This window comes from Mya arenaria, chromosome 3 (genome assembly GCF_026914265.1).
Source record: "Mya arenaria isolate MELC-2E11 chromosome 3, ASM2691426v1".
Classification (NCBI taxonomy): Eukaryota; Metazoa; Mollusca; class Bivalvia; order Myida; family Myidae; genus Mya; species Mya arenaria.
The window spans coordinates 67,275,183-67,296,358 of NC_069124.1; positions in this window are offsets into that span (position 1 = coordinate 67,275,183).

The following is a 21,176-nucleotide window of genomic DNA, read 5'->3' on the forward strand; positions in this document are numbered from 1 at the left end:
CAGGGCGGGGATTTTACCCGGGCTTGGCTGGAACGAAAGTCAAAGTCCCCGCTATTCCCCAGACTTTGGGGGCCGTGGCTACAATTGACTGGCGCATAATGGTAGCGAGGAGTATAGTCAAAGCTTAAAGGAACTCGCTCATGTTCTTGAACAAAACATTATTTTTCGCATTTGAAAACACTAATTTTATAATTATTTTACTCTTTAATAACGTTATGTAGAAAAATATAATTAAAGTGTAAAAAAAACCCTGGTTAGATCAAGGAATCAAATACGCCGGAGCACTGGTTGTAGTGGAGATGGGGGGGAGGGGGCGAACCAACGGCGCTACACTGGTTGTAGTGGGGAGCTTGCCAACGACGGTACACTGGCTGAAGTGGGGAGCGAACCAACGACGCTACACTGGTTGTAGTGGGGAGCTTAACAACATAGGTATACTGGCTGAAGTGGGGAGCGTACCAACGACGCTACACTGGTTATAGTGGGGAGCTTACAAACGACGGTACACTGGCTGAAGTGGGGAGCGAACCAACGGCGCTACACTGGTTGTAGTGGGGAGCTTACCAACGACGGTACACTGGCTGAAGTGGGGAGCGAACCAACGACGCTACACGGGTTATAGTAGAGAGCGAACCAAGGACGGTACGGTGGTTATAGTGGGGAGCTTACCAACATCGGTACACTGGTTGTAGTGGGGAGCTTACCAACGACGGTACACTGGCTGAAGTGGGGAGCGAACCAACGGCGCTACACTGGCTGAAGTGGGGAGCGAACCAACGGCGCTACACTGGTTGTAGTGGGGAGCTAACCAACAACGGTACACTGGCTGAAGTGGGGAGCGAACCAACGACGCTACACTGGTTATAGTAGAGAGCGAACCAACAGCGGTACGGTGGTTATAGTGGGGAGCTTACCAACATCGGTACACTGGTTATAGTAGGGAGCTTACCAACATCGGTACACTGGTTATAGTGGGGAGCTTACCAACATTGGTACACTGGTTGTAGTGGGGAGCTTACCAACATTGGTACACTGGTTGTAGTGGGGAGCTTACCAACATCGGTATACTGGTTATAGTGGGGAGCTTACCAACATCGGTACACTGGTTATAGTGGGGAGCTTACCAACATTGGTACACTGGTTATAGTGGGGAGCTTACCAACATTGGTACACTGGTTGTAGTGAGGAGCTTGCCAACATCGGTACACTGGTTATAGTGGGGAGCTTACCAACATAGGTACACTGGTTGTAGTAGGGAGTTTACCAACATTGGTACACTGGTTATAGTGGGGAGCTTACCAACATTGGTACACTGGTTGTAGTGAGGAGCGAACCAACGACGCTACATTGGTTGTAATAGGGAGCGAGCCAACGACGAAACACTGGTTGAAGTATGGAGCGAACCAACATCGGTACACTGGTTGTAGTAGGGAGCTTACCAACGACGCAACACTGGTTGTAGTGGGGAGCGAACTAACGACGGAACACAGGTTGAAGTAGGGAGCGAACCAACATCGGTACACTGGTTGTAGTAGGGAGCTTACCAACGACGCAACATTGGTTATAGTGGGGAGCTTACAAACATCGGTACACTGGTTATAGTGGGGAGCTTACCAACATTGGCACACTGGTTGTAGTGGGGAGCGAACCAACGACGCTACACTGGTTATAGTGGGGAGCTTACCAACATTGGTACACTGGTTATAGTGAGTAGCGAACCAACGCCGGTACACTGGTTATAGTGGGGAGCGAAATAACGCCGGACTAACGCCGGTACACTGGTTTTAGTGAGGAGCGAACCAACGACGGTTCACTGGTTGTAGTTGGGAGCTTACCAACATTGGTACACTGGTTATAGTGAGTAGCGAACCAACGCCGGTACACTGGTTATAGTGGGGAGCGAACTAACGCCGGTACACTGGTTGTAGTGGGGAGCTTACCAACGACGGTACACTTGGTGAAGTGAGTAGCGAACCAACGACGGTACACTGGTTGTAGTGGGGAGCGAACCAACGACGGTACACTGGTTATAGTTGGGAGCGAACCAACGACGGTACACTGGTTGTAGTAGGGAGCGAACCAACGACGGTACACTGGTTGTGGTAGGGAGCGAACCAACGACGGTACACGGGTTGTAGTAGAGAGCGAACCAACGATGGTACACTAGTTGTAGTGGGGAGCTTACCAACGACGGTACACTGGTTGTAGTAGGGAGCGAACCAACATCGGTATACTGGTTAAAGTATTGAGCGAACCAACATCGGTATACTGGTTGTAGTACGGAGCGAACCAATATCGGTATACTGGTTGTAGTAGGGAGCGAACCAACGACGGTACACTAGTTGTAGTTGGGAGCGAACCAACGACGGTATACTAGTTGTAGTTGGGAGCGAACCAACGACGGTATACTGGTTGCAGTAGGGAGCGAACCAATATCGGTATACTGGTTGTAGTAGGGAGCGAACCAATATCGGTACACTGGTTGTAGTGGGGAGCGAACCAACATCGGTACACTGGTTGTAGTGGGGAGCGAACCAACATCGGTATACTGGTTGTAGTGGGGAGCGAACCAACGACGGTACACTGGTTGTAGTAGGGAGCGAACCAACGACGGTATACTGGTTGTAGTAGGGAGCGAACCAACATCGGTATACTGGTTGTAGTAGGGAGCGAACCAACGACGGTATACTGGTTGTAGTAGGGAGCGAACCAACATCGGTATACTGGTTGTAGTGGGGAGCAAACCAACATCGGTACACTGGTTGTAGTTGGGAGCGAACAAACGACGGTACACTGGTTGTAGTAGGGAGCGAACAAACGACGGTACACTGGTTGTAGTTGGGAGCGAACAAACGACGGTACACTGGTTGTAGTTGGGAGCGAACCAATATCGGTATACTGGTTGTAGTAGGGAGCGAACCAACATCGGTATACTGGTTGTAGTAGGGAGCGAACCAACGACGGTACACTAGTTGTAGGTGGGAGCGAACCAACGACGGTATACTGGTTGTAGTAGGGAGCGAACCAACATCGGTATACTGGTTGTAGTGGGGAGCGAACCAACGACGGTATACTGGTTGTAGTAGGAACGAAACAACATCGGTATACTGGTTGTAGTGGGGAGCAAACCAACATCGGTATACTGGTTGTAGTAGGGAGCGAACCAACGACGGTACACTGGTTGTAGTTGGGAGCGAACCAACGACGGTATACTGGTTGTAGTAGGGAGCGAACCAACGACGGTACACTAGTTGTAGTGGGGAGCGAACCAACGACGGTACACTGGTTGTAGTGGGGAGCGAACCAACGACGGTATACTGGTTGTAGTAGGGAGCGAACCAACATCGGTACACTAGTTGTAGTTGGGAGCGAACCAACGACGGTATACTGGTTGTAGTAGGGAGCGAACCAACATCGGTATACTGGTTGTAGTAGGGAGCGAACCAACATCGGTATACTGGTTGTAGTAGGGAGCGAACCAACGACGGTACACTAGTTGTAGTTGGGAGCGAACCAACGACGGTATACTGGTTGTAGTAGGGAGCGAACCAACATCGGTATACTGGTTGTAGTAGGGAGCGAACCAACATCGGTATACTGGTTGTAGTTGGGAGCGAACAAACGACGGTACACTGGTTGTAGTTGGGAGCGAACAAACGACGGTACACTGGTTGTAGTAGGGAGCGAACAAACATCGGTATACTGGTTGTAGTAGGGAGCGAACCAATATCGGTATACTGGTTGTAGTAGGGAGCGAACCAACATCGGTACACTGGTTGTAGTGGGGAGCGAACCAACATCGGTATAGTGGTTTTAGTAGGGAGCGAACCAACATCGGTATAGTGGTTGCAGTAGGGAGCGAACCAACGACGGTATACTGGTTGTAGTAGGGAGCGAACCAATATCGGTATACTGGTTGCAGTAGGGAGCGAACCAACATCGGTATACTGGTTGTAGTAGGGAGCGAACCAACATCGGTATACTGGTTGTAGTAGGGAGCGAACCAACGACGGTACACTAGTTGTAGTTGGGAGCGAACCAACATCGGTATACTGGTTGTAGTAGGGAGCGAACCAACATCGGTATACTGGTTGTAGTTGGGAGCGAACCAACATCGGTATACTGGTTGTAGTAGGGAGCGAACCAACGACGGTACACTAGTTGTAGTTGGGAGCGAACCAACATCGGTATACTGTTTGTAGTTGGGAGCGAACCAACATCGGTATACTGGTTGTAGTAGGGAGCGAACCAACATCGGTATACTGGTTGTAGTTGGGAGCGAACCAACATCGGTATACTGGTTGTAGTAGGGAGCGAACCAACATCGGTATACTGGTTGTAGTAGGGAGCGAACCAACATCGGTACACTGGTTGTAGTGGGGAGCGAACCAACATCGGTATACTGGTTGTAGTGGGGAGCGAACCAACATCGGTATACTGGTTGTAGTAGGGAGCGAACCAACATCGGTATACTGGTTGTAGTAGGGAGCGAACCAACATCGGTATAGTGGTTGCAGTAGGGAGCGAACCAACGACGGTATACTAGTTGTAGTAGGGAGCGAACCAACGACGGTACACTAGTTGTAATTGGGAGCGAACCAACGACGGTATACTGGTTGTAGTAGGGAGCGAACCAACATCGGTATAGTGGTTGTAGTAGGGAGCGAACCAACATCGGTATACTGGTTGTAGTAGGGAGCGAACCAACATCGGTATAGTGGTTGCAGTAGGGAGCGAACCAACGACGGTACACTGATTGTAGTAGGGAGCGAACCAACGACGGTACACTAGTTGTAGTTGGGAACGAACCAACGACGGTATACTGGTTGTAGTAGGGAGCGAACCAACATCGGTATACTGGTTAAAGTAGGGAGCGAACCAACATCGGTATACTAGTTGTAGTAGGGAGCGAACCAACGACGGTATACTGGTTGTAGTGGGGAGCGAACCAACATCGGTATACTGGTTGTAGTGGGGAGCAAACCAACATCGGTATACTGGTTGTTGTGGGGAGTTACCAACATCGGTATACTGGTTGTAGTTGGGAGCGAACCAACATCGGTATACTGGTTGTAGTTGGGAGCGAACCAACATCGGTACACTGGTTGTAGTAGGGAGCGAACCATTATCGGTACACTGGTTGTAGTGGGGAGCGAACCAACATCGGTATAGTGGTTGTAGTAGTGAGCGAACCAACATCGGTATACTGGTTGTAGTAGGGAGCAAACCAACATCGGTATACTGGTTGCAGTAGGGAGCGAACCAACGACGGTATACTGGTTGTAGTAGGGAGCGAACCAACGACGGTATACTGGTTGTAGTAGGGAGCGAACCAACATCGGTATACTGGTTGTAGTAGGGAGCGAACCAACGACGGTATACTGGTTGTAGTAGGGAGCGAACCAACATCGGTATACTGGTTGTAGTGGGGAGCAAACCAACATCGGTATACTGGTTGTAGTAGGGAGCGAACCAACATCGGTATACTGGTTGTAGTAGGGAGCGAACCAACGACGGTACACTAGTTGTAGTTGGGAGCGAACCAACGACGGTATACTGGTTGTAGTAGGGAGCGAACCAATATCGGTATACTGGTTGTAGTAGGGAGCGAACCAATATCGGTATGCTGGTTGTAGTAGGGAGCGAACCAACATCGGTATACTGGTTGTAGTAGGGAGCGAACCAACGACGGTACACTAGTCGTAGTTGGGAGCGAACCAACGACGGTATACTGGTTGTAGTAGGGAGCGAACCAACATCGGTATACTGGTTGTAGTAGGGAGCGAACCAACGACGGTATACTGGTTGTAGTAGGGAGCGAACCAACATCGGTATACTGGTTGTAGTGGGGAGCAAACCAACATCGGTATACTGGTTGTAGTAGGGAGCGAACCAACGACGGTACACTAGTTGTAGTTGGGAGCGAATCAACGACGGTATACTGGTTGTAGTAGGGAGCGAACCAACGACGGTACACTAGTTGTAGTGGGGAGCGAACCAACGACGGTACACTAGTTGTAGTGGGGAGCGAACCAACGACGGTATACTGGTTGTAGTAGGGAGCGAACCAACATCGGTACACTAGTTGTAGTTGGGAGCGAACCAACGACGGTATACTGGTTGTAGTAGGGAGCGAACCAACATCGGTATACTGGTTGTAGTGGGGAGCGAACCAACATCGGTATACTGGTTGTAGTAGGGAGCGAACCAACGACGGTACACTAGTTGTAGTTGGGAGCGAACCAACGACGGTATACTGGTTGTAGTAGGGAGCGAACCAACAACGGTATACTGGTTGTAGTAGGGAGCGACCCAACATCGGTATACTGGTTGTAGTAGGGAGCGAACCAACATCGGTACACTAGTTGTAGTTGGGAGCGAACCAACGACGGTATACTGGTTGTAGTAGGGAGCGAACCAACATCGGTATACTGGTTGTAGTAGGGAGCGAACCAACATCGGTATACTGGTTGTAGTAGGGAGCGAACCAACGACGCTACACTAGTTGTAGTTGGGAGCGAACCAACGACGGTATACTGGTTGTAGTTGGGAGCGAACCAACGACGGTATACTGGTTGTAGTAGGGAGCGAACCAACATCGGTATAGTGGTTGTAGTAGGGAGCGAACCAACATCGGTATACTGGTTGTAGTAGGGAGCGAACCAACATCGGTATAGTGGTTGCAGTAGGGAGCGAACCAACGACGGTACACTGATTGTAGTAGGGAGCGAACCAACGACGGTACACTAGTTGTAGTTGGGAACGAACCAACGACGGTATACTGGTTGTAGTAGGGAGCGAACCAACATCGGTATACTGGTTAAAGTAGGGAGCGAACCAACATCGGTATACTAGTTGTAGTAGGGAGCGAACCAACGACGGTATACTGGTTGTAGTGGGGAGCGAACCAACATCGGTATACTGGTTGTAGTGGGGAGCAAACCAACATCGGTATACTGGTTGTTGTGGGGAGTTACCAACATCGGTATACTGGTTGTAGTTGGGAGCGAACCAACATCGGTATACTGGTTGTAGTTGGGAGCGAACCAACATCGGTACACTGGTTGTAGTAGGGAGCGAACCATTATCGGTACACTGGTTGTAGTGGGGAGCGAACCAACATCGGTATAGTGGTTGTAGTAGTGAGCGAACCAACATCGGTATACTGGTTGTAGTAGGGAGCAAACCAACATCGGTATACTGGTTGCAGTAGGGAGCGAACCAACGACGGTATACTGGTTGTAGTAGGGAGCGAACCAACGACGGTATACTGGTTGTAGTAGGGAGCGAACCAACATCGGTATACTAGTTGTAGTAGGGAGCGAACCAACGACGGTATACTGGTTGTAGTGGGGAGCGAACCAACATCGGTATACTGGTTGTAGTGGGGAGCAAACCAACATCGGTATACTGGTTGTTGTGGGGAGTTACCAACATCGGTATACTGGTTGTAGTTGGGAGCGAACCAACATCGGTATACTGGTTGTAGTTGGGAGCGAACCAACATCGGTACACTGGTTGTAGTAGGGAGCGAACCATTATCGGTACACTGGTTGTAGTGGGGAGCGAACCAACATCGGTATAGTGGTTGTAGTAGTGAGCGAACCAACATCGGTATACTGGTTGTAGTAGGGAGCAAACCAACATCGGTATACTGGTTGCAGTAGGGAGCGAACCAACGACGGTATACTGGTTGTAGTAGGGAGCGAACCAACGACGGTATACTGGTTGTAGTAGGGAGCGAACCAACATCGGTATACTGGTTGTAGTAGGGAGCGAACCAACGACGGTATACTGGTTGTAGTAGGGAGCGAACCAACATCGGTATACTGGTTGTAGTGGGGAGCAAACCAACATCGGTATACTGGTTGTAGTAGGGAGCGAACCAACATCGGTATACTGGTTGTAGTAGGGAGCGAACCAACGACGGTACACTAGTTGTAGTTGGGAGCGAACCAACGACGGTATACTGGTTGTAGTAGGGAGCGAACCAATATCGGTATACTGGTTGTAGTAGGGAGCGAACCAATATCGGTATGCTGGTTGTAGTAGGGAGCGAACCAACATCGGTATACTGGTTGTAGTAGGGAGCGAACCAACGACGGTACACTAGTCGTAGTTGGGAGCGAACCAACGACGGTATACTGGTTGTAGTAGGGAGCGAACCAACATCGGTATACTGGTTGTAGTAGGGAGCGAACCAACGACGGTATACTGGTTGTAGTAGGGAGCGAACCAACATCGGTATACTGGTTGTAGTGGGGAGCAAACCAACATCGGTATACTGGTTGTAGTAGGGAGCGAACCAACGACGGTACACTAGTTGTAGTTGGGAGCGAATCAACGACGGTATACTGGTTGTAGTAGGGAGCGAACCAACGACGGTACACTAGTTGTAGTGGGGAGCGAACCAACGACGGTACACTAGTTGTAGTGGGGAGCGAACCAACGACGGTATACTGGTTGTAGTAGGGAGCGAACCAACATCGGTACACTAGTTGTAGTTGGGAGCGAACCAACGACGGTATACTGGTTGTAGTAGGGAGCGAACCAACATCGGTATACTGGTTGTAGTGGGGAGCGAACCAACATCGGTATACTGGTTGTAGTAGGGAGCGAACCAACGACGGTACACTAGTTGTAGTTGGGAGCGAACCAACGACGGTATACTGGTTGTAGTAGGGAGCGAACCAACAACGGTATACTGGTTGTAGTAGGGAGCGACCCAACATCGGTATACTGGTTGTAGTAGGGAGCGAACCAACATCGGTACACTAGTTGTAGTTGGGAGCGAACCAACGACGGTATACTGGTTGTAGTAGGGAGCGAACCAACATCGGTATACTGGTTGTAGTAGGGAGCGAACCAACATCGGTATACTGGTTGTAGTAGGGAGCGAACCAACGACGCTACACTAGTTGTAGTTGGGAGCGAACCAACGACGGTATACTGGTTGTAGTTGGGAGCGAACCAACGACGGTATACTGGTTGTAGTAGGGAGCGAACCAACATCGGTATACTGGTTGTAGTAGGGAGCGACCCAACATCGGTATACTGGTTGTAGTAGGGAGCGAACCAACATCGGTACACTAGTTGTAGTTGGGAGCGAACCAACGACGGTATACTGGTTGTAGTAGGGAGCGAACCAACATCGGTATACTGGTTGTAGTAGGGAGCGAACCAACATCGGTATACTGGTTGTAGTAGGGAGCGAACCAACGACGCTACACTAGTTGTAGTTGGGAGCGAACCAACGACGGTATACTGGTTGTAGTTGGGAGCGAACCAACGACGGTATACTGGTTGTAGTAGGGAGCGAACCAACATCGGTATACTGGTTGTAGTAGGGAGCGAACCAACATCGGTACACTGGTTGTAGTAGGGAGCGAACCAATATCGGTATACTGGTTGTAGTAGGGAGCGAACCAACATCGGTACACTGGTTGTAGTAGGGAGCGAACCAATATCGGTATACTGGTTGCAGTAGGGAGCGAACCAACATCGGTACACTGGTTGTAGTGGGGAGCGAACCAACATCGGTATAGTGGTTGTAGTAGGGAGCGAACCAACATCGGTATAGTGGTTGCAGTAGGGAGCGAACCAACGACGGTATACTGGTTGTAGTAGGAAGCGAACCAACGACGGTATACTGGTTGTAGTTGGGAGCGAACCAACGACGGTATACTGGTTGTAGTAGGGAGCGAACCAATATCGGTATACTGGTTGTAGTAGGGAGCGAACCAACATCGGTATACTGGTTGTAGTAGGGAGCGAACCAACATCGGTATACTGGTTGTAGTAGGGAGCGAACCAACGACGGTACACTAGTTGTAGTTGGGAGCGAACCAACATCGGTATACTGGTTGTAGTAGGGAGCGAACCAACATCGGTATACTGGTTGTAGTTGGGAGCGAACCAACATCGGTATACTGGTTGTAGTTGGGAGCGAACCAACATCGGTATACTGGTTGTAGTAGGGAGCGAACCAACATCGGTATACTGGTTGTAGTAGGGAGCGAACCAACATCGGTACACTGGTTGTAGTGGGGAGCGAACCAACATCGGTATAGTGGTTGTAGTTGGGAGCGAACCAACGACGGTATACTGGTTGTAGTAGGGAGCGAACCAACATCGGTATACTGGTTAAAGTAGGGAGCGAACCAACATCGGTATACTGGTTGTAGTAGGGAGCGAACCAACGACGGTATACTGGTTGTAGTAGGGAGCGAACCAACGACGGTATACTGGTTGTAGTGGGGAGCGAACCAACATCGGTATACTGGTTGTAGTGGGGAGCAAACCAACATCGGTATACTGGTTGTTGTGGTGAGTTACCAACATCGGTATACTGGTTGTAGTTGGGAGCGAACCAACATCGGTATACTGGTTGTAGTTGAGAGCGAACCAACATCGGTATACTGGTTGTAGTAGGGAGCGAACCATTATCGGTATACTGGTTGTAGTGGGGAGCGAACCAACATCGGTATAGTGGTTGTAGTAGGGAGCGAACCAACATCGGTATAGTGGTTGCAGTAGGGAGCGAACCAACGACGGTATACTGGTTGTAGTAGGAAGCGAACCAACGACGGTATACTGGTTGTAGTTGGGAGCGAACCAACGACGGTATACTGGTTGTAGTAGGGAGCGAACCAATATCGGTATACTGGTTGTAGTAGGGAGCGAACCAACATCGGTATACTGGTTGTAGTAGGGAGCGAACCAACATCGGTATACTGGTTGTAGTAGGGAGCGAACCAACGACGGTACACTAGTTGTAGTTGGGAGCGAACCAACATCGGTATACTGGTTGTAGTAGGGAGCGAACCAACATCGGTATACTGGTTGTAGTTGGGAGCGAACCAACATCGGTATACTGGTTGTAGTTGGGAGCGAACCAACATCGGTATACTGGTTGTAGTAGGGAGCGAACCAACATCGGTATACTGGTTGTAGTAGGGAGCGAACCAACATCGGTACACTGGTTGTAGTGGGGAGCGAACCAACATCGGTATAGTGGTTGTAGTTGGGAGCGAACCAACGACGGTATACTGGTTGTAGTAGGGAGCGAACCAACATCGGTATACTGGTTAAAGTAGGGAGCGAACCAACATCGGTATACTGGTTGTAGTAGGGAGCGAACCAACGACGGTATACTGGTTGTAGTGGGGAGCGAACCAACATCGGTATACTGGTTGTAGTGGGGAGCAAACCAACATCGGTATACTGGTTGTTGTGGTGAGTTACCAACATCGGTATACTGGTTGTAGTAGGGAGCGAACCAACATCGGTATACTGGTTGTAGTTGAGAGCGAACCAACATCGGTATACTGGTTGTAGTAGGGAGCGAACCATTATCGGTACACTGGTTGTAGTGGGGAGCGAACCAACATCGGTATAGTGGTTGTAGTAGTGAGCGAACCAACATCGGTATACTGGTTGTAGTAGGGAGCGAACCAACATCGGTATACTGGTTGTAGTAGGGAGCGAACCAACGACGGTATACTGGTTGTAGTAGGGAGCGAACCAACGACGGTACACTAGTTGTAGTTGGGAGCGAACCAACATCGGTATACTGGTTGTAGTAGGGAGCGAACCAACATCGGTATACTGGTTGTAGTTGGGAGCGAACCAACATCGGTATACTGGTTGTAGTTGGGAGCGAACCAACATCGGTATACTGGTTGTAGTAGGGAGCGAACCAACATCGGTATACTGGTTGTAGTAGGGAGCGAACCAACATCGGTACACTGGTTGTAGTGGGGAGCGAACCAACATCGGTATAGTGGTTGTAGTTGGGAGCGAACCAACGACGGTATACTGGTTGTAGTAGGGAGCGAACCAACATCGGTATACTGGTTAAAGTAGGGAGCGAACCAACATCGGTATACTGGTTGTAGTAGGGAGCGAACCAACGACGGTATACTGGTTGTAGTGGGGAGCGAACCAACATCGGTATACTGGTTGTAGTGGGGAGCAAACCAACATCGGTATACTGGTTGTTGTGGTGAGTTACCAACATCGGTATACTGGTTGTAGTAGGGAGCGAACCAACATCGGTATACTGGTTGTAGTTGAGAGCGAACCAACATCGGTATACTGGTTGTAGTAGGGAGCGAACCATTATCGGTACACTGGTTGTAGTGGGGAGCGAACCAACATCGGTATAGTGGTTGTAGTAGTGAGCGAACCAACATCGGTATACTGGTTGTAGTAGGGAGCGAACCAACGACGGTATACTGGCTGTAGTTGGGAGCGAACCAACGACGGTATACTGGTTGTAATAGGGAGCGAACCAACATCGGTATACTGGTTGCAGTAGGGAGCGAACCAACGACGGTATACTGGTTGTAGTAGGGAGCGAACCAACATCGGTATACTGGTTAAAGTAGGGAGCGAACCAACATCGGTATACTGATTGTAGTACGGAGCGAACCAACATCGGTATACTGGTTGTAGTGCAGAGCGAACCAACATCGGTATACTGGTTGTAGTGGGGAGCAAACCAACATCGGTATACTGGTTGTATTTGCGAGCGAATCAACGATTGTACACTGGTTGTAGTTGGGAGCGAATCAACGATTGTACACTGGTTGTAGTTGGGAGCGAACCAACGACGTTACACTGGTTGTAGTAGGAAGCGAAACAGCGAAGGTACACTGGTTGTAGAAGGGAGCGAACCAACGACGGTACACTGGTTGTAGTGGGGAGCGAACCAACGCCGGTATACTGGTTGAAGTGGGGAGCGAACCAACAGCGGTACATTGGTTGTAGTAGGGAGCGAACCAACATCGGTACAACGGTTGTAGTTGGGAGCGAACCAACATCGGTACAACGGTTGTAGTAGAGAGCGAACCAACATCGGTATACTGGTTGTAGTAGGGAGCGAACCAACATCGGTACAACGGTTGTAGTTGGGAGCGAACCAACATCGGTACAACGGTTGTAGTAGAGAGCGAACCAACATCGGTATACTGGTTGTAGTACGGAGCGAACCAATATCGGTATACTGGTTGTAGTGGGGAGCGAACCAACATCGGTATACTGGTTGTAGTGGGGAGCAAACCAACATCGGTATACTGGTTGTTGTGGGGAGTTACCAACATCGGTATACTGGTTGTAGTTGGGAGCGAACCAACGACGGTACACTGGTTGTAGTTGGGAGCGAATCAACATCGGTACACTGGTTGTAGGGAGGAGCGAACCAACGACGGTACACTGGTTGTAGTAAGGAGCGAACCAACGACGCTACACTAGTTGTAGTGAGGAGCGAACCAACGACGATACACTGTTTGTAGTGGGGAGCTTACCAACGACGGTACACTGGTTGTAGGAAGTAGCGAACCAACGACTGTACACTGGTTGTAGGAAGTAGCGAACCAACGACTGTACACAGGTTGTAGTGAGGAGCGAACCAACGACGATATACTGGTTGTAGTAGTGAGCGAACTAACGACAGTACACTGGTTGTAGTGGGGAGCGAACTAACGCCGGTACACTGGTTGTAGTGGGGAGCGAACCAACGACGGTACACTGGTTGTAGTGAGGAGCGAACCAACGACGGTACATTGGTTGTAGGAAGTAGCGAACCAACGACTGTATACAGGTTGTAGTAGTGAGCGAACTAATTACGGTACACTGGTTATAGTGGGGAGCGAAATAACGCCGGTACACTGGTTGTAGTGGGGAGCGAGCTAACGCCGGTACACTGGTTATAGTGGGGTGTGAACTAACGCCGGTACACTGGTTGTAGTTGGGAGTTTACCAACATTGGTACACTGGTTATAGTGGGTAGCTTACCAACGACTGTACACGGGTTGTAGTAGAGAGCGAACCGACGACGGTACACTGGTTGAAGTGGGGAGCGAACCAACGACGGTACACTGGTTTTAGTGGAGAGCGAACCAACGACGGTACACTGGCTGAAGTGGGGAGCGAACCCAAAACGGTTCTCTGGCTGCAGTTGGGAGCGAACCAACGATGTTACACTGGTTGTAGTTGGGCGCGAATCAATGACGATACACTGGCTGTGGTTGGGAGCGAACCCATGACGCAACATTGGCTGTAGTGGGGAGCGAAACAACGACGGTACACTGGTTGTTGGGGGAAGCGAACCAGTGACGGTTCACTGGGTGTAGTGGGGAGCTATCCAACGACGGTACACTGGTTATATTGGGGAGCGAACCAACGATGGTACATAGATTGTAGTTGGGAGCGAACAAACGACGGTACACTGGTTGTAGTTGGGAGCGAACAAACGACGGTACACTGGTTGTGGTGGGAGCGAACAAACGACGGTACACTGGTTATAGTTGGGAGCGAACAAACGATGGTACACAGGTTGTAGTGAGGAGCGATTCAACAACGGTCCACTGGTTGTAGTAGGGAGCGAACCAACATCGGTACATTGGTTGTGGTTTGGAGCGATCAAACGATGGTACACTTTTTGAAGTGGGGATCGAATCAACGACGGTACACTGGTTGTAGTTGGGAGCGGACCAACATCGGTACACTGGTTGTGGATGGGAGCGAATCAACGACGGTACACTGGTTATATTTGGGAGCGGATCAACGACGTTACACTGGTTGTGGTGGGGAGCGAATCAACGACGGTACACTGGTTATAGTTGGGAGCGAACAAACGACGGTACACTGGTTGTAGTTGGGAGCGAACAAACGATGGTACACTGGTTGTAGTTGGGAGCGAACAAACGATGGTACACTGGTTGTAGTTGGGAGCGAACAAACGATGGTACACTGGTTGTAGTTGGGAGCGAACAAACGACGGTACACTGGTTGTAGTTGGGAGCGAACAAACGACGGTACACTGGTTGTAGTTGGGAGCGAACAAACGACGGTACACTGGTTGTAGTTGGGAGCGAACAAACGACGGTACACTGGTTGTAGTTGGGAGCGAACAAACGACGGTACACTGGTTGTACTTGGGAGCGAACAAACGACGGTACACTGGTTGTAGTAGGGAGCGAATCAACGACGGTACACTGGTTATAGTTATGAAGAGTATCTTCTTTGACCATAGGTCACCATACATCATCGCGTTATGAAGAGTATCTTCTTTGACCGTAGGTCACCATCCATTATCGCGTTATGAAGAGTATCTTCTTTGACCATAGGTCACCATCCATTATCGCGTTATGAAGAGTATCTTCTTTGACCATATGTCACCATACATCATCGCGTTATGAAGAGTATCTTCTTTGACCATAGGTCACCATCCATTATCGCGTTATGAAGAGTATCTTCTTTGACCATAGGTCACCATCCATTATCGCGTTATGAAGAGTATCTTCTTTGACCATAGGTCACCATACATCATCGCGTTATGAAGAGTATCTTCTTTGACCATAGGTCACCATCCATTATCGCGTTATGAAGAGTATCTTCTTTGACCATAGGTCACCATCCATTATCGCGTTATGAAGAGTATCTTCTTTGACCATAGGTCACCATCCATTATCGCGTTATGAAGAGTATCTTCTTTGACCATAGGTCACCATCCATTATCGCGTTATGAAGAGTATCTTCTTTGACCATAGGTCATCATCCATTATCGCGTTATGAGTATCTTCTTTGACTATAGGTCACCATCCATTATCGCGTTATGAAGAGTATCTTCTTTGACCATATGTCACCATCCATTATCGCGTTATGAGAATCTTCTTTGACCATAGGTCACCATCCATTATCGCGTTATGAAGAGTATCTTCTTTGACCATATGTCACCATCCATTATCGCGTTATGAGTATCTTCTTTGACCATAGGTCATCATCCATTATCGCGTTATGAAGAGTATCTTCTTTGACCAAAGGTCATCATCCATTATCGCGTTATGAAGAGTATCTTCTTTGACCATAGGTCACCATCCATTATCGCGTTATGAGTATCTTCTTTGACCATAGGTCACCATCCATTATCGCGTTATGAAGAGTATCTTCTTTGACCATATGTCACCATCCATTATCGCGTTATGAAGAGTATCTTCTTTGACCATAGGTCACCATCCATTATCGCGTTATGAAGAGTATCTTCTTTGACCATATGTCACCATACATCATCGCGTTATGAAGAGTATCTTCTTTGACCATAGGTCACCATCCATTATCGCGTTATGAAGAGTATCTTCTTTGACCATATGTCACCATCCATTATCGCGTTATGAGAATCTTCTTTGACCATAGGTCACCATCCATTATCGCGTTATGAAGAGTATCTTCTTTGACCATATGTCACCATCCATTATCGCGTTATGAGTATCTTCTTTGACCATAGGTCATCATCCATTATCGCGTTATGAAGAGTATCTTCTTTGACCAAAGGTCATCATCCATTATCGCGTTATGAAGAGTATCTTCTTTGACCATAGGTCACCATCCATTATCGCGTTATGAGTATCTTCTTTGACCATAGGTCACCATCCATTATCGCGTTATGAAGAGTATCTTCTTTGACCATATGTCACCATCCATTATCGCGTTATGAAGAGTATCTTCTTTGACCATAGGTCACCATCCATTATCGCGTTATGAAGAGTATCTTCTTTGACCATATGTCACCATCCATTATCGCGTTATGAAGAGTATCTTCTTTGACCATATGTCACCATCCATTATCGCGTTATGAAGAGTATCTTCTTTGACCATTGGTCACCATCCATTATTGCGTTATGAACAGTATCTTCTTTGACCATAGGTCACCATCCATTATCGCGTTATGAACAGTATCTTCTTTGACCATATGTCACCATCCATTATCGCGTTATGAAGAGTATCTTCTTTGACTATAGGTCACCATCCATTATCGCGTTATGATAAGCAGGACAAGGTGCACAGAGGACGCAGGCGCTCACCTTTTTAATATAAATATATTCATGTATACATGTATGTATAATTTCGCAGAATTGACAAGACGGAGGGGTGGTACCACATGCAGCTGTATTAACAGGCATTTGAAGACGGATTGTTTAGGACAGGTAAAATAACTACATAATTTGTTCGCTTTTCTGTTTCAAAAAATAGTACAGTAAAACTGCGATCGTTCGAGGACGCCTGGGCCCGAGCTGAAACCTCTAGTGATTCGATGTTTCGAACGACCCAAGTTTTCATTTAAGTTTGAAATGAAATGTCTTAAAATGTATTTAACAGTTTGAAGTCGTCATACCGGTTGTTTACTTCGGCATCGTTTGTGTGTTGCGTTGTGAAATTGTCGATATGTTTAAAGGCTGACTTTTACCTAATTTCAAAAAATTAAAAGCAAAACAGTGGATAAAGAAAGTATATATTTACAAAAAGAACATTTTCTGAACAAGCCACTTTGGAATATGACAATGCTCAGGTGCTTGACAAATTGTGCCTTTGTCCTCATTTGCCAAAATGCAAAGCTAAACGACAAAAAGGAATTATTTTCAGAGATACCATTAGGTAAGGTCTTACTAATTTTCATATGTTATTTTCTCATTTTACACTTCTCACTATGTAGTTCTCATCATGAACTCCTCACAATCATCTTCATCAAATAATGCCAATAAGAGTTTGTGTAATTTTAGTTAACTACTCAATTAACTACTGAATTTCATTTGATTAGATTCATTATGTATAATACGATCATGAAGACATGCACCCAGTTTACGTGGATTACTGTTGATGTTTGTGGTTACTCCATTGTTAAAGATGTACTCTTACTTCAGATAAGATTTACCACAATTAATAATATTGTTTTTCTATTTTAAAAAGGATGAATAAATGTCGAAAACAATGTTTTTTTATGAAGGATACCGGGTTTAATTTTAAAGAAATGAGCATAAAACACGGTATTTCTACCTTATGAGACTATAGTAGACCACCGTAAATCTTTTAGCATTCACCAGTCATTTGATATTTTTGCGCTTTCTGCTTTTAAATACACGGTTACAATCTTGTTATCAGTAATAAATATTTTCCTTTAATTCATCATTTAGTACGTAGTTTAAGGTTTATCAGTCAAAATTAATGTTTGTGTATGTATATGTGTATGTATATGTGTATGTATATGTGTATGTATATGTGTATGTATATGTGTATGTATATGTGTATGTATATGTGTATGTATTGATTTTGAAAAAAAGTGTCACTAACAAAGGTGAAGAATCGCACGTTGTTATGTTTGCAAAACGAAAAAAAACAGATTACTACTTGAGACTTGTTTTATAATTATGAGAGGTTGGTGGATGTTACCACTTCCCATGCCTGTGTATGCATCTCAATCACAATGAAAACCTTGCTAAACGAAAAACATGCTCGAGTGCCACATGCATTATTTGTCTTATGTGATAAAGAAATCTGATAATCTTTCTATGCCAGTATCATTTCGATTACATTCTCAAATACTGTATTCAATGATTTCCCTAATTATGTTAGCATTGAAGTGATGTTTGGGGTCTTGACAAACTGAATACCGTTTCCGGTCAGTGTAATGGTTTAGTCACACCTTTGTTCGAGGGACATTTTTGCAAATTATTCAGGGAAACTTAGTTACGGGACTATTTAGAGCTTATTCGAGTGTGTGTGAATGTATCATGGACTAAATTGTGCTAAGAGGCGACTTCCTTTTTGCTTTTTTGACTTAGATACAACGTTTATTTAATATCTACCTGTGTCACGCTTCACGGGTTTGTAAACATTCTGTTTGCACCTGGTATTTCGGTCAAAGCACGAGAACTCATACCTGCCACGCTTCATGTGTCTGTATCTACACTGCGCGACAAAAGTAGCGTTCCTATCATGAGCCACACCCCTAGCAATTGTGACAAAAAACGTGAAGCTTCATCACCACTAGATTTAGTTGATATTAAAAAGTCACGAATATTGTCTTCTGACTCTACCTCCTCAATTATGGCTGAAAATGTTGAAATTACTTTAAACGACACCCAGATTCTGAAAATAGCAGAAGTTTTGCAAGCCACATTTGAGTCGAAGTTAACCGACATGGTGACTGCCGTCGTATCTAAAGTGCTTGGAGATGTCGACAGTAAGATATCGGCGCTTCAGCACGATAATGCTTCACTTAATGATATAATCGCGCAACTTGAGCGTCGGATTGACATCCTAGAAAAACAGGACGATACCAACAATCAGTACAGTAGACGGAATTGTTTACGGGTCTCTGGCATCAAGGAGGAGCAAGGCGAGTCTATGGATGCAATATTCAAGTGTCTGTCAACCGAGATCAAAGTTGACATTGATATTCACGACATTGACAACATGCACCGTCTTGGCAAACCAAAATCTTCCTCTGAGAAGTCCTCCCCTGGCCAGTCGACTAGTTCCAACAAGCAGCTTAACTCACGTCCAAGAGACATTATCATTAAGTTCACATCGTACCGAGCTAGGCAAGTTGTCTTCACTCATCGTTCTCAACTGAAACACTCGAAGATCCTTGAGCGTGTGTTCATTAACGAGGAACTTACCAAAACACGTGGTGAAGTATATTACCATGCAAGACGTCTTGTGAAGAACAAACGGGTCCAGTCTGCCTGGACATCCAATGGCGTTATTCTGATTAAGGACAACTCCGACAAAGTGCATAGATGCGAGTCGATGGGCGAATTAGCCAAATTTAATTAGTAGACGTAACTTTCTGCTCCGCAGTTTACATAAAATTGTAACGCTTCGATTCCCAAGTGTTTATACGGATAGACTATTCACACCAGCGTCGATAGCATACTTGTGTTTATATTGACTAAATAATTTACCCACTGTTTAACGATATAAGCAACGTTGTATTAAATAAAGTTGAAATACTCTAATCGAACAATTAACATATTACTAGTCTGATGCTGTCATGTTTGTTTATAGCGATATAAGCATTATTGAACATTTATAAGGATGTAAGCAATACCGACAATGTGTCTTTATTGTATAATCGAACATTATACAGCTGTGTGAAGTTAGCTAAACAAACGACATTGGACATTGGACATTCAAAAGTGAAAGTCGTGCTAGCACGACATTGGCCATTGGACATTCAAAATCGAATGTTGTGCTGGCACGACATTGGACATTGGACATTCAAAAGTGAAAGTCGTGCTAGCACGACATTGGACATTGGACATTCAAAATCTAATGTTGTGCTGGCACGACATTGGACATTGGACATTCAAAATCGAATGTCGTGCTAGCACGACATTGGACATTGGACATTCAAAAGTGAAAGTCGTGCTAGCACGACATTGGACATTGGACATTCAAAATCGAATGTTGTGCTGGCACGACATTGGACATTGGACATTCAAACTCGAATGTCGTGCTAGCACGACATTATACATTGGACATTCAAAATCGAATGTTGTGCTGGAACGACATTGGACATTCAAAATCGAATGTTGTGCTGGCACGACATTGGACATTCAAAAGTGAAAGTCGTGCTAGCACGACATTGGACATTGGACATTCAAAATCGAATGTTGTGCTGGCACGACATTGGACATTGGACATTCAAAAGTGAAAGTCGTGCTAGCACGACATTGGACATTGGACATTCAAAATCGAATGTTGTGCTGGCACGACATTGGACATTGGACATTCAAAAGTGAAAGTTGTGCTAGCACGACATTGGACATTGGACATTCAAAATCGAATGTTGTGCTGGCACGACATTGGACATTCAAAATCGAATGTTTTGCTGGCACGACATTGGACATTGGACATTCAAAAGTGAAAGTCGTGCTAGCACGACATTGGACATTGGACATTCAAAATCGAAAGTCGTGCTAGCACGACATTGGACATTCAAAATCGAATGTTGTGCTGGCACGACATTGGACATTGGACATTCAAAAGTGAAAGTCGTGCTAGCACGACATTGGACATTGGACATTCAAAATCGAATGTCGTGCCAGCACAACATTCGACATTGGACATTCAAAATCGAATGTTGTGCCGGCACGACATTGGACATTGGACATTCAAAATCGAATGTCGTGGCAAGCACGACATTGGACATTGGACATTCAAAATCGAATGTTGTGCTGGCACGACATTGGACATTGGACATTCAAAAGTGAAAGTCGTGCTAGCAGTTAGCACATTTAAATCAATGTATGACATGTTTTATGAATGAATTTACCGACTTTAAATTAATTTTGATTGCATGCATTATTCGGATTTTTTGTTTATTTGAGATA